Raw genomic sequence first — 15,663 nt, forward strand, 5'->3', positions numbered from 1 at the left:
CTAAATCTTTGAAAAGCCCTATTGTTTGCATACTAAAGTTCAAATGGCTTAGTCTGACTCCAAAGCATACCCCACCTCCAATCCTTCTGTTCTATTCTCTAAATTTGTCTCAACATGGCTCCCATTTCACCAACAGTATCCGATAATACCCATATCCTTTCATACTTCAGCCATGTGTGTGTGCTCAGAACATCCCTGCTCACTTTTTCTCTTATAGAATCCCCTACTTATCTATCAAGTGTCAACCTGATGTCATTAAATTTCTATGGTTCCCCTCAGCCTTGAAGGCAGAATTAATCACTCCCTTATCTGTGAGCCCAAAGTACTTTATAAACACATTTGTCTTAGCACATATCACATCATGGCTTGGTTAATATGTTTATGGGTCTTTCTCTCCCACTAGACTGTGAATTCCTCAAAGGCAGGTAAGCACAACTTATACATTGCTGGGTTAGCTATGGCAAGGATATCCAAGTCTCTCAGTAAATATGTGTTGAATTTCAATAGAAATGTAGGACATCAGTATGTTTAAATACAATGTTTTTGTAAGAATTTGTTATAAAATGCTGTTAAGAATATCAAGGACATGTTCAGTGGTTTTCACAGAGGGCTGGAAAAATCTAAAAGTTTAGCCAAAAGACATAGGTGAAAAGAATATTTATTCTGTTTGTATCAAAAATAAATGTTTAAGTTATGAAAGAAATAAATGTTTTCCTATTCCCTCAATGCCCTACCTTGGGGTGGAATCACGTAAATTCTGAAATATGCTGGGACATTATATGTCAACGTGAATATGCATCTTCTCTCTAAGAATGAGTAAGGAAAATAAAAAGCCAAGGGAAACAATGCAAAGCTACCCATGCAGTCACCTCCAACAAGTAAAAATGGATAAAAGTAATAATACAACATGGAGTTCTCCTCACAGGTGATGGACTGAGCACATAATTTTACATCTCTCTCTGGAAAATTCCTATCAAATAGGAATAAAGAAGTATATACAAAAAAGAAAAAAAAATCCTAACATTGACAGAAAAGAAGAAAAAGTATACTTGTTGAATTTGAAAGTTCAAAGACTGAAAGATTTCAGGTGGTTGAATCTAATGGCCAAAGAAAGAATAATAGTAGAAGTAGTTGTTATCCTTCTAGGAGCCCAGAGGAACTCTGCAGAAGAAGCACCCACAGGCTGGGGAAAGCATTCTTCTCCACTAATCTTGGCTTAGCTACAGTCTTAGAAACCCAGCTTTAAATATAATATATATTTTTAATAGCAGAAGGAGGGTGTCAAATCTAGCAAGAGAAGTGAAACAGAGTTCAAAATAACTTTGGAACTCCCAGATAGATAGATAGATAGACAGACAGATATAGATATATAAAATAAAGAGGACTAAAGACGTGAAAAGGGGCCTTCCCTGATGGCTCAGATGGTAAAGAATCTACCTGCAATGTGGGAGACCTGGGTTTGATCCCTGGGTTGGGAATATCCTGTGAAGAGGGAACTGGCAACCCACTCCAGTGTTCTTGCCTGGAGAATCCCATGGACAGAGGAGTCTGGCAAGCTAGAGTCCACAAGGTTGCAAAGAGTTGGGCATGACTAAGCAACCAACTGTGGTGCTGGAGAAGACTCTTCAGAGTCCCTTGGACTGCAAGGAGATCCAACCAGTCCATTCTAAAGGAGATCGATCCTGGGTGTTCATTGGAAGGACTGAACTGAAACTCCAATACTTTGGCCACCTCATGCGATGAGTTGACTCACTGGAAAAGACTCTGATGCTGGGAAGGATTGGGGGCGGGAGGAGAAGGGAACGACAGAGAATGAGATGGCTGGATGGCATCACCGACTCGATGGACATGAGTTTGAGTGAACTCCGGGAGTTGGTGATGGACAGGGAGGCCTAGCGTGCTCTGATTCATGGGGTCGCAAAGAGTTGGACATGACTGAATGACTGAACTGAACTGAAGCAACTAACACACACAAAGATATGAAAGAAAAATAAAATGAACAACATTGTTTTATACGTTAAGTTGTAGATATGTCGATTCACACTGTCTCCATCTCTATCCACAATTTACTTTTCTCACTCGAATTTTTATTCTAAATACCCATTTTGATAGAGCATATTTCAGATGACAATGTCAGTAGATTTCAATTTTGATCAAGATGACTGCCTTTGATACACCATAAAATTTTTGCAAGTTGACATTATGTATTTACAATATTTATAATAATGTCTTGGTAACAATGTTAAAATGCAATCAAGTTTAGCTATTATTAGTATTTTCACCATTTTGTCATCTATTAGTATGAACATACAACAATTTATACACCCATTCCTTTTGATTAAGTTTGAAACAGTATCTAACATTTCCTTGTTAAAAGAAAAGTCTGGTAATAAACACATCTCCTTGTAAACATGTGTGAGAACATATCATGCCTGGCTGTGAACTGTTGGATTGAAGAAGGTGATAGATCACTATAGTAATGACTCTCAGTGAACCACACCTCCTGTATCCAGGCCCTGGATTATGTCTTCCAATTTTGATTCTAGACTTGCCCATGTGACTTCTTGGGCCAATAATACATTGTTGGAGATAATTCTCTATGGACCTCTCACATTTCTTCACATCTCACAAGCAAAGTATTAACTGGTCTTTTGTTTCAGCCTAGCTTTTCAAGGATGTTTGTATAGCAAAAGGCCTCCGAAGATAAAGGCAATGCCTCCCTGCACAGCCAAGGACAGATTTGCTTAACATCCTATAACATAAAGACAGTGTCTTATGGGGCAAAAGGCAGATTTGCTTGTAGCTGGTTATAAAAGATTAAGGTTCTATAAGCTCCGGGTCCCTTGACTGTGATTAAAATCCACTGTGTGAAGCCTCCACCTCTGTACCATTCACATATGACTTGAGGGGCAAAAAACCAGATGTGAACATGATGCTCAGGCTCCTTGCTGTGTTTTGAGTAACAAAATCCTTTGTCTCTGGACCCAGAGATGTGTGTCTTCTACCAGCTTCCAGAAAACTACAGCAGGCTAATACGTTAGCTTGCAAGTAAGAGAAAATCTCCTATCTACATTTTTTACAATAGTAAATATGATCAAGGGAGATTTTAAAATGTGATAAAAGGAGAGGATTAGAATCTACTTAATCCTCCAGGAGTTAATCCTCCTGGCCCAAACTCCATAGTTGGTGATGGACAGGAAGGCCTGGCGTGCTGCAGTCCATGGGGTCGCAAAGAGTCAGATACAACTGAATGACTGAACTGAACTGAGATGAAAATCTTCTTGCACAGTGAGGTTTCCCTCTCTGGCTACTGGAAACACTTCTGACACCCTGTGGAAAAAAAACAGGATATTCTCCTCAAGGATGATAAAGAGCTTACAGAGAGAAGCCCCACACATCCCAGTTAAGGCCTACATCTATTAGTGAACTCAGATGATATTATGAGAAAGCAGGTAGGAACCAGCACAGCACATGTTGCTGGTCCACAGAATCATAAGCAACATGCTGTGATCTCAAACCACTAATTTTGGAGATGGTTAGTTATACAACAAAAGGATACTTTAGAAACGGTATGGATAAAACCTAGTAGAAGGCAATGGCAAGCCACTGCAGTACTCTTGCCTAGAAAATCGCATGGACAGAGGAGCCTGGTGGGCTGCAGTCCATGGGGTCGCTACTAGTCAGACACGACTGAGCGCATTCATTTTCACTTTTCACTTTCACACACTGGAGAAGGAAATGGCAACCCACTCCAGTGTTCTTGCCTGGAAAAACCCAGGGACTGCGGAGCCTGGTTGGCTGCCATCTATGGGGTCGCACAGAGTCAGACACGACTGAAGCGACTTAGCAGCAGCAGCCTACATATATATAGATAGATACAGGCCCTGGAGATACAACAATGAACAAAACTGATATATGTATCAGTGGATAAATTTAGCATCAGCTTCATTTGATACTATAAAATTGACCCATAAATGTTTTGTACCAATATTCACTTGAAGAAATGCCTGAATATTCTCATTTAACATACTCTTACCAACAGTTGTTATACTAGGATTTTTCCCATCTAATAAATCTGAAATTATACATCATTGCTGTTTTTAATTTTCATTTTCCCAATTATGAGTGATTTGTTTTATATTTTATTTTCTATTTTGGATTTCTATTCAGAGAATTTCTAGTTCATGACCTTTACCCATCTTGCTACGGAGTTTTTTTTGTTTGTTTTTATCTAAATGAAACCCTAGTCTTATCAATTAAGTTGATTGTAAGTATCATTTCCCAGTCCGAGGTTTGCCTTTAAATCTGTATGGTTGTTCCCTTTCTCTGAAAATACCTTTTTCATGTTTCTTCAGTTTAATAATATATCTCAAAATCGAGGGGGCAAGTTCTTGATTATCATTCAATTGTCTTAATCCAGTTCCCGTTTGCTTCTGGTATGTTTCAGTTCAGTTCAGTCACTCAGTTGTGTCCGACTCTCCGCGACCCCATGAATCACAGCTTTACCTCCAACTATATACATCATGTCAAGTTCCACAAAGATCACTATAGTGTTGCTTTTTCATTTTAGTTACTTTTATAATATTACACTCTCAGTGTCTATAGATCGAGTCTATACTATCTCTGTTATTCTTGATACTGTGCGATGATATGTCTTTGGCCCAGATTTCTTCTGATTGTGGTACACTGGGCTTCTTGGATCTGTGACTTTACAGTTTTGTTTATTGTCTTTCTGAGACTCCAATTACAAAAACTAGACTGCTTGATGTTTTCTAACAGTTCACTGCCAAGCTGCTTCTTTTTAAAAAATGTTTCCTCTCTGTATGTCATTCTAGATAGTTTCTATTGCCATGTCTTTAAGATAACTGATTTTTTCTTCTACAATGTCTATTTTGCCACTAAACTCATGTAATGTATATTTTTTATCTCTAGATGCTTGATTTGGGCCATTTTTCTACCTTCCATGTCTCTCTTTAACAAACTCATGCTTTCCTCCTCACATGGAACATATGCTATATATCTATAACATGTATTTAATATTCTTGTCTGCTAAATTTCCATGTTTGCGATTTCTGGTTCTATTTCTATTGATTACTTCTTCTCATCATTATTATATTTTTCTGCTTCTTTTTATGCCTGATAATTTTCAATGTCAGACTTTAAATACTTCTAAGCTTTGTTCTATTATGCAGTTATCTGAAAATAATCTGATCCCTTCAAGTCTTGTTTTTAAGATTTGTCAGATGAATTCAGATAGCCTGGGTAACAGAGAACTCTGACTGATAAAAACAACAACTATTCCAGGCCCTGGTGAATTGTTCCCCAAGATCCTTTCTGATAAGACTTTTCCCAGCTTTGACAATTCCATCATGCACCTGCCCCAATCAGCACTAAGCTAAAAACTCTGGAGGAATCCTGAACAAATCTCTGGAGCTCTCCTTCCCAGTGCAATTTTCTTTACTCCAGTACTGTTCCCTATGAATTTCAGCCCCTTGGCCTCCCGACATTTGAATTCTGTCTTGTCAACCAGTGGACTTACTTTGATTTCCCTCTTCCTGATCTGCATTCTAGAACTTCTTTCCAGTCATTAAACTGGAAATAAATCATACAGCTCATCTCATTTGATGCTCTTTTCTCAGATCTTACTCTCTTGTGCTGTCTGCTCAATGTTTAAAAAATCATCATTTCAATATTTTATTCACTTTTTAAGGTAAGAGATTCAGTTTCTGTTCTCTTGAATAAAACTAGAAGTTTTAAGATTTATTATTCTATATATAATTCTTTTTTAAAAACTGGATTTAAGGCAATGTATGCCCTCTAAATTGAAGTTTCATCCTGCAAGTATGATTATTATTTTTAAATATTTTGCTATTTTCATTAGGATTTCCTATTTGAGCCATAAACTATGTAAAGGTATTATTTTTTATTGAAGTATATATTTTTTAAAGTATGACTTCAGATTCCAAATTTATCAGATCTTTTCGACAAACATTGATTAACATTTATATCCACAATGCATTTATAAAGATTTGGTCTGAATGATAATATTTATTTTCTGTTTAATAAATTATCTCTATGACCTAATATGTAGTTAGTTTTATATGTGCTTAAAAATAATGCTTATTGTCTATGTTGGGGGTGAAGTTTTATTAAAATCAATCATATTAACATTATTAACTGTGTTTTTCAATTTTTCTACATCTTCAGTAATTTTCTCTTTATATGATTCATCAGATTCTGAGATATTTGTTAAAAGTTTATCAACTTCTTCTTGAAATTCTTTGCTTAATACATTCCAATTCAATACCGTCAAAGGTATGAAGTTCGTGATTATTCATATATTCTGACAAATTTTTCTACTTACCATTAAGCATAATTATTTTTGCCTGCATCTATGACTTCTTAATGTTAATATATCTATATATTCTTCTAAAGATTGCATTTTAAAACCAAACATTTACAAATAAAGAGGTTTATGTAATATTCTATTTCACCTTAGTCTTATCAATTAGTAGGAAAAGAAGTATGAATCTGTAAATATGTTTACAATAAAATGATGAGAATAAAATGAAATTATAGTTATTAAGATACTTTTTAAGGACAAAATATTCTATACATGCTAAATATCATTGATTGTGAGTTTATTACTCTTCTGTAGTCAACAAAAATACAGAATCTACCCCCTACTGGTAATTACAAAAACCAAATACTGTAACTGACCTGCTAAAAAATTTTAAAAATCCATTTCTAAAACTAAAAATGTCCTAGAGCAACTACATAAATTTATGGATTAAGTCATTAAGGGTTAAATTACAAAGGATGGGTTGACTAGAGCCTCTCATTTTCTTGATATATATATTTGATTTTGGTAAAGAACTATTTAACAAGGTGTTTTGTCATTATTAATGAGTAATAATTAATGTCACTATTAATCATCTGCTTATATATATCTTAGTTTCATAACAAATACCATAGACTGGGTGACTTAAAAAATAGAAATTTGTTTCTTACTGTTCGAGAGACTGGGAAGTCTGGGATCAGGTTGCCAGCGTGATGGAGTCATTGGTGAAGACTCTCTAGTTTGCAGAAGGTTGCCTTCTTACTATATCCTTACTTGGCAGAGGGAGGAAGTAAATGTTCTTGTGTCCCTTTCTATAAGACTCTAAGCCCTTCATGAGGGCTCCACTTCTAGTAAGGCCTCATCTCCAAATATCTTCACATTGGAGATGAGGGTTTGAAAATATGATTTTGGTGAAGATACAAATATTCAGCCCATAGCAATATATTTTGGCTATTTTCATCAGTGTGTTCATGTATTTTGTTCAGTTCAGTTCAGTTTAGTCGCTCAGTCCTGTCCGGCTCTTTGCAACCCCATGAATCGCAGCACGCCAGGCCTCCCTGTCCATCATAAACTCCCAGAGTTTACCCAAACTCATGTCCATCGAGTCACTGATGCCATGCAGCCATCTCATCCTCTGTTGTCCCCTTCTCCTCCTGCCCCCAATCTATCCCAGCATAAGGGTCTTTTCCAATGAATCAACTCTTCACATCAGGTGGCCAAAGTATTGGAGTTTCAGCTTTAGCATCAGTCCTTCCAATGAACACCCAGGACTGATCTCCTTTAGAATGGACTGGTTGGATCTCCTTGCAGTCCAAGGGACTCTCAAGAGTCTTCTCTAGCACCACAGTTCAAAAGCATCAATTCTTCGGTGATCAGCTTTCTTCACAGTCCAACTCTCACATCCATACATGACCACTGGAAAAACCATAGCCTTGACTAAACGGACCTTTGTTGGCAAAATAATGTATAACAAATGTTAAAACCTTTTATATAGTAATATCATTAGACATTGTATGCATTCTCTCATTTTTTAATTTTAATAATAATAAAACAATTGATACTAATATATTGTTATTGTTATTTTTGCAAAATATTAATATGACCATAGAATTTACTATCTTTCCTTTATACATACAATATTTTTCCTAAATCCCTCACTTTCATTTGCCTTCAGTCATTTTATGTTTGGTCCCTTTTTTTGTTTTAACTGCTTAATCATCTAGAATGTAGCATTTCCCCCAATACATCTTACTTTCTGTAAGTAAGTTTCTTAATGTGAACTGTGTCACATTCTGTATATAAATGTGGTTGGATCTCTTTATGCTTTATACTTGGTACAATTAATCAGTCAGCTCTTATGCCATACCAAACTATTTTAATGACTTTGGCATTCTAATACCATTTCAATATTAACCAGTACAAACCATTTCTCATTATTCTTTTATTTTCAGAATTTGTAGGATGTTATAATCATTAATTTTTCAAGATGACCTTTAGAAACATCTTTAAAACTGTTCAAAAACATCCATTGATATTTTGACTGGAATTATATCATATTATAAATTGTGCAATTTAGAGAAGTAATATTTTTAGTATTGAGTCTTGGTATTTACCTCCATATAGTCATTATATTTAGTAGTTTTCTTGGCACTTATCTTACATTTCTTGTTAGGTTTGTTTGTACATATTTTAAGTTTACTCTTGCTGATTAGCAGGATAATATAATTTGTTATTCACACCAGTAGACCTTAATAGTGAAAAAGAACACTATTAATAACAAACATATCATATTATAATATTCATATATTAATACTGTTTTAGTTTCACTATTAAGTTTTTATTGAAGTATAGTTGATTTATATCATATTAGTTTTAGGTGTACAACATAGCAATTAAGTATTTTTACAATTTATACTCCATTAAAGGGCTTCTTAGATGATGCGGTGATAAAGAATCCACCTACCAATGAAGGAGTCGCAGGAGACATGGTTTCAGTCCCTGGGTTAGGAAGATCCCCTGGAGGAGGAAATGGCAACCCACTCCAGTATTCTTGCCTGAAAAATTCCATGGACAGATGAGAATGGCGGGCTACAGTCTATGGAATTGCAAAGAGTTGGACACAACTGAACAACTAAGCATGCACACACACACACTCCATTAAAAGTTATTACAAAATAATGACTATAATTCCCTGTGCTATACCAGACATCCTTGTTTTCTATTTTCTAAACAGTAGTTTGTATCTCTTAATCCTTTATCTCTGAGGTGCCCCTCTGCGTTTCCCTCTCTCCACTGGTAGCCACTAGTTTGTTTTCTATATCCATGAATCTGTTTCTGTTTTGTTATACACATTCAAAAATAAAATATTATTTTCAAATAGGTTAATGCAACTAAACAGCAATGGTGTATATGTACATACAATTTTTAAAACAAGGCAACCTTTCTATCTCTATCATTAACTGTAATAATTATAGTATTTTCCTCAGATTATCAAATATGTTACTTACATAGGAGTGATAATTTTGATACTACCTCATATTAGTCATATCCCTAATTAATTTCTCTTAACTTACTGCACATATAGGATTTCCAGAAATTATTAAACACTAGTAGTGAAAGGAGGAATTTGTACGGATTCCTGACATTATTGGGACCTCTACTAGCACAATATTATTTCGATATTAAAGAGTTGTTTCATGTTAAGGGAGTATCCTTCCTGTTTTTTTGTAAATAATACTTTAAGGGATGCATAGAGGCATAAAACAGAACACATGAAATTGTACATGTATAGCTCAATGAAGCTCGGCAATTGTGTAACCAGCATCAGAATAAGATAGAGAGTATCTCCAACCCTCTAGAAGTATCTTTCTAGCCCTACAGAATTACAGTGTGAAAGTGAAAGCGTTAGTCACTCAGTCATCTCTGACTCTCTGCAAACCCATGGACTTTAGCCCACCTGGCTCTTCTGTTCAAGGGATTTTCCAGGCAAGAATACTGAAGTGGGTTGCCATTCCCTTCTCCAAAGGATCTACCTTACCCAGGGTTCGAACCTGGGTCTCCTGCATTGCAGGCAGATTCTTTACCATCTGAGCCAGTAGGGAAGCCCCAGAATTAAATACTTCCACATAAAAGAAATATTCTAAAATATAATACCATATACTAATTTCCCTGATTTTGAAATAGATACACACACACAACTTTTTTAATCATAATACATATTCTTTGGTGTCTTGGTTGTTGATAATTATAACTATACCGTATGAATGTATTCAGTTTATACATTCATTCAGTTTATTTATTCATTCTACTCATTTTATGGTGATTTACGCTGGGACTTTTCTATAGTTCAGATGGTAAAGAATCTGCCTGCAATGTAGGAGACCCAGATTTAATCCCTGGGTCAGGAAGATCTCCTGGAGAAGAGAATGGCAACCCACTCCAGCACTCTTGCCTGGAGAATTCCATGGACAGAGGAGCCTGGAAGGCTACAGTCCATGGGGTCGCAAAGAATCGAACCATGGCTAAACACACACATACGCCAATATTGCTGCTAGGAAGTAGCTGTATATATCTTTTGGTGAACTTTTCTGCTTTAAATATTTGTAGGAACTTGATGCTTTTGAACTGTGGTGCTGGAGAATACTCTTGAGAGTCCCTTGGACTGCAAGGAGATCCAACCAGTCCATTCTAGAGGAGATCAATCCTGGGTGTTCATCGGAAGGACTAATTCTAAAGCTGAAACTCCAATACTTTGGCCACCTCATGTGAAGAGTTGACTCACTGAAAAAGACTCTGATGCTGGGAGTGATTGGGGGTGGGAGAAGACAGGGACGACAGAGAATGAGATGGCTGGATGGCCTCACTGACTCTGTGGACATGAGTTTGAGTGAACTCCGGGAGTTGGTGATGGACAGGGAGGCCTGGCGTGCTGTGATTCATGGGGTCGCGGAGAGTCGGACACGACTGAGCGATTGAACTGAACTGAACTGAAGATGAGAAATGAAGTTAACATCTTTTCATATATTAATTTGCCTTTGGGATATCAGCTTTTGTGAAGTGCCTATTTAAAACATTTTTCCATTTTTTTAATTTTTCATTTTTTTTCTTAGATTCATGCAGGTTCTTCACATATTTTTAAATATGACTTAAATATGTATTTGTAGCAAGTATCTTCCATTCTATAGTTTGTCTTATAATCTCTTGAGGTTTTTGGTATGTCTTGATAACAAAGTATCTCAGTTTTAACAGGACAATTAATCAAATGATTTTTCCATGATTAGTGTTTTCTGCCTCACTCAGTTGCTTGAAGATATCCTCCATGTGCTCTTGTGATGTTTTTTCTAAACATTTTAGTTTTTAGCCTCTATATTCAGCTCTTTCACATTCCATCTGGAATAGAATGTTTTATATGGTCTGATTTTGGATGTCAAGATTCATTTTTTTCCATATGGATATCTAATTGACTCAAAACCAATTTTGAAAAGACGTACTTTTACAAACTCATTATAATGCAAACTTTATCATCATAAGTCAAGCACTCATATATGTATGGGGTGGTTTCTAGACTCTTCATTCTATTTCAACAATCTATTTATTATTATTACACCATTACTATAATAATGCTTCCCCTTCTCCTTTAGCCTTCAATCTTTCCCAGTATCAGAGTCTTTTCCAATGAGTCAGTCCTTCACACCAGGTGGCCAAATCCTTCAGCATCAATCCTTCCAATGAATATTCAGGATTGATTTCCTTTATGATTGACTGGTTTGGTCTCCTTGGTGTCCAAGGGACTCTCAAGAGTCAACCCCAGCACCAAAATTAGGAAACATCAACTCTGTTGCTCAGTCTCCTTCACAATCCAACTCTCATATCCTTACATAACTACTGGAAAAACCATAGTTTTTACTATACGGACCTTTGTCAGCAAAGTGATGTCTCTGCTTTATAATACATTGTCTAGGCTGGTCATAGCTTTCCTTCTAAAGAGGAAGTGTCTTTTAGTTTTGTGATTGCAGTCACAGTTCACAGTAATTTTGGAATCCAGGAAAAGAAAATTTGTCACTTCTTCCACTTTTTCCCTTTCTATTTGCCATGAATGATGGGACTGGATGCCATGATCCTTGTGTTTTTGATGTTGAGTTTTAAACCAGCTTTTTCACTCTCCCCTTTCACCTTCATCAAGAGGCTCTTTAGTTCCTCTTCACTTTCTGGCGTTAGGGTGTTGTCAGCTGCATATCTGAGGTTGTTGATATTTCTCCCAACAATCTTGATTCTAGCTTGTGATTCATCCAGCCCAGCATTTCGCATTAGAAATTCTGCATGTACGTTAAATAAGCAGTGTGACAATATACAGCCTTGACGTACTCCTTTCCCAATTTTGAACCAGTCCATTGTCCATGTCTCTTGCTATTGCTTCTTGACCTGCACACAGATTTCTCAGAAGACAGGTAAAGTGGTATGATATTCCCATCTCTTGAAGAATTTTTCACAATTTGTCGTGATCCACACAGTCATAGACTTTAGTGTAGTCAATGAAGCAGATGTTTTACTGGAATTCTCTTGCTTTTTCAATGATCCAACAGATGTTGGCAATTTGATCTCTGGTTCCTCTGCCATTTCTAAATCCAGATTGTAGATCTGGAGATTCTGAGTTGATGTAGTGTTGAAGCCTTGCTTGAAGAATGTTGAGCATTACCTTGCCTGCTTGTGAAACAAGCACAATTGAACAGTAGTTTCAATATTTATTACTGTCAATTTCATAATTTATGTCTATTAAAATATATGTTCTATTTTATGTGCACCTATATTTGGTGCATATATGTTAATAAGTGTTATAGCCTATTCTTGTATTGATCCCTTCATCATTATATAATGTTCTTCCTTTTCTTTTATTATAGACTTTGTTTTAAAGTCTCCTTTGTATGGCATACGTATTATTATGCCTGCTTTCTTATCATTTCCAAGTGCATGGAATATCTTTGTCCATCCCTTCACTTATAGTCTGTTTTTAGTTTTTGAAGTTATTCTTTTAAAGGCAATGTATACATGGTTCTTATTGTTTTTGCTTTTTTATTTTCCCATTCATCCACCCTTTGTCTTTTGATTGGACACTTCAGTCCACTGACATTTTTTTAGAATTTATTTATTTATCTTAATTGGAGGGTAATTACTTTACAATATTGTAGTGGTTTTTGCCATACATTGACATGAATCAGCCATGGGTGTACATGTGTCCCCCATCCTGCGCCCGCATCCCACTTCCCTCCCCATCCCATCCCTCAGAGTTGCCTGAGTATACCGGCTTTGAGTGTACTATTTCATGCATCAAACTTGATCTATTTCACATATGGTAATATACACGTTTCAATGCTATTCTCTAAAATCATCACACCCTCACCTTCTCCCACAGAGTCCAAAAGTCCATTCTTTATATCTGTCTCTTTTGATGTCTCGCCTAAAGGGTCATCATTACCATCTTTCTAAGTCTCATATGTAGGCATTAATATACTGTATTGGTGTTTTTCTTTCTGACTCACTTCACTCTGTATAATAGGCTTCAGTTTCATCCACCTCATTAGAACTTATTCAAATGTGTTATTTTTAATAGCTGAGTAGTATTCCATTGTGTATATGTACCACAAATTTCTTATCCATTCATCTGCTGATGAACATCTAGGTTGCCTCCATGTCCTGGCTATAGTAAACTGTGCTGCAATGAACATCGGGGTACACGTGTCTCTTTCAGTTCTGGTTTCCTCGGGGTGTATGCCCAGCAGTGGGATTGCTGGGTTGTATGGCAGTTCTATTTCCAGTTTTTTAAGGAATCTCCACACTGTTCTCCATAGTGGCTCTACTAGTTTGCATTCCCACCAACAGTGTAAGAGGGTTCCCTTTTCTCCATAACCTCTCCAGCATTTATTGTCTCTAGCCTTTTGATCGGAGAAGGCAATGGCAAGCCACTCCAGTACTCTTGCCTAGAAAATCCCATGGATGGAGGAGCCTGGTAGGCTGCAGTCCATGGGGTCGCTAAGGGTTAGACATGACTGAGCAACTTCACTTTCACTTTTCACTTTCACACATTGGAGAAGGAAATGGCAACCCACTCCAGTGTTCTTGCCTGGAGAATCCCAGGGACAGGGGAGCCTGGTGGACTGCTGTCAGTGGGGTCACACAGAGTCGGACACGACTGAAATGACTTAGCAGCAGCAGCAGCAGCAGCCTTTTTGATGGCAGCCATTCTGAGTGTGAGATAGTACCTAATTGGGGTTTTGATTTGCATTTCTCTGATAATGAGTGATGTTGAGCACCTTTTCATGTGTTTGTTAGCCATCTGTATGTCATCTTTGGAGAAATGTCTATTTACTTCTTTGGCCCAATTTTAACTGGGTCATTTCTGGAATTGAACTGCTTGTATATTTTTGGGGATTAATTCTTTGTCAGTTGTTTCATTTCCTATTATTTTCTCCCATTCTGAAGGCTGTCATTTCACCTTGTTTTGCAAATGCTTTTAAGTTTAATTAGGTCCCATTTGTTTATTTTTGCTTTTATTACCATTACTCTAGGAGATGGGTCATAGAGAATCCTGCTGTGATTTATGTCAGAGACTGTTTTCCTATGTTTTCCTTTAGGAGTTTTATATTTTCTGTTCTTACATTTAGATCTTTAATCCATTTTGAGTTTGTTTTTGTGTATGGTGTTAGAAAATGTTCTAGTTTCATTGTTTTACAAGTGGTTGACAAGTTTTCCCAGCACCACTTGTTAAAGAGATTATCTTTTGTCCATTGTGTATTCTTGCCTCCTTTGTCAAAGATAAGGTGTCCATGGGGGCATGGACTTATCTCTGGGCTTTCTATTTTTCTCCATTGATCTATATTTCTGTCTTTGTGCCAGTACCATACTGTCTTGATGACTGTAGCTTTGTAGTATAGCCTGAAGTCAGGCAGGTTGATTCCTCCAGTTCCATTCTTCTTTCTCAAGATTGCTTTGGCTATTCGAGGTTTTTTGTATTTCCATATAAACTGTGAAATTATTTGTTCCAGTTCTGTGAAAAATATAGTTGGCAGTTTAATAGGGATTGCATTCAATCTATAGATTGCTTTGGGTAGTATACTCGTTTTCACTATACTGATTCTTCCGATCCATGAATATGGTATACTTCTCCAACTATTCATGTCATCTTTGATTTCTCTCATCAGTATTTTATAGTTTTCTATATATAGGTCTTTTGTTTCTTTAGGTAGATTTATTCCTTAGTATTTTATTCTTTTCATTGCTATGGTGAATGGAATTATTTCCTTAATTTCTCTTTCTGTTTTCTCATTTTAAGTGTATCGGAATGCAATGGATTTCTGTGTGTTAATTTTATATTCTGCAACTTTACTATTTTCATTGATACAGTTCAGTTCAGTTCAGTCGCTCAGTCATGTCCGACTCTTTGAGACACCATGAATCACAGCACGCCAGGCCTCCCTGTCCATCACCAACTCCTGGAGTTCACGCAAACTCATATCCATCGAGTCGGTGATGCCATCCAGCCATCTCATTCTCTGTCGTCCCCTTCTCCTCCCACCCCCAATTACTCCCAGCATCAGAGTCTTTTCCAGTGAGTCAACTCTTTCATGAGGTGGCCAAAGTATTGGAGCTTCAGCTTTAGCATCAGTCCTTCCAATGAACACCCAGGACTGATCGCCTTTACGATAGAATGGTTGGATCTCCTTGCAGTCCAAGGGACTCTCAAGAGTCTTTTCCAACACCACAGTTCAAAAGCATCAATTCTTCGGCACTCAGCTTTCTTCACAGTCGAACTCTCACATCCATACATG

This window comes from Moschus berezovskii, chromosome 1 (genome assembly GCF_049115385.1).
Source record: "Moschus berezovskii isolate FMDL1 chromosome 1, NW_MosBer_1.0, whole genome shotgun sequence".
Classification (NCBI taxonomy): domain Eukaryota; kingdom Metazoa; phylum Chordata; class Mammalia; order Artiodactyla; family Moschidae; genus Moschus; species Moschus berezovskii.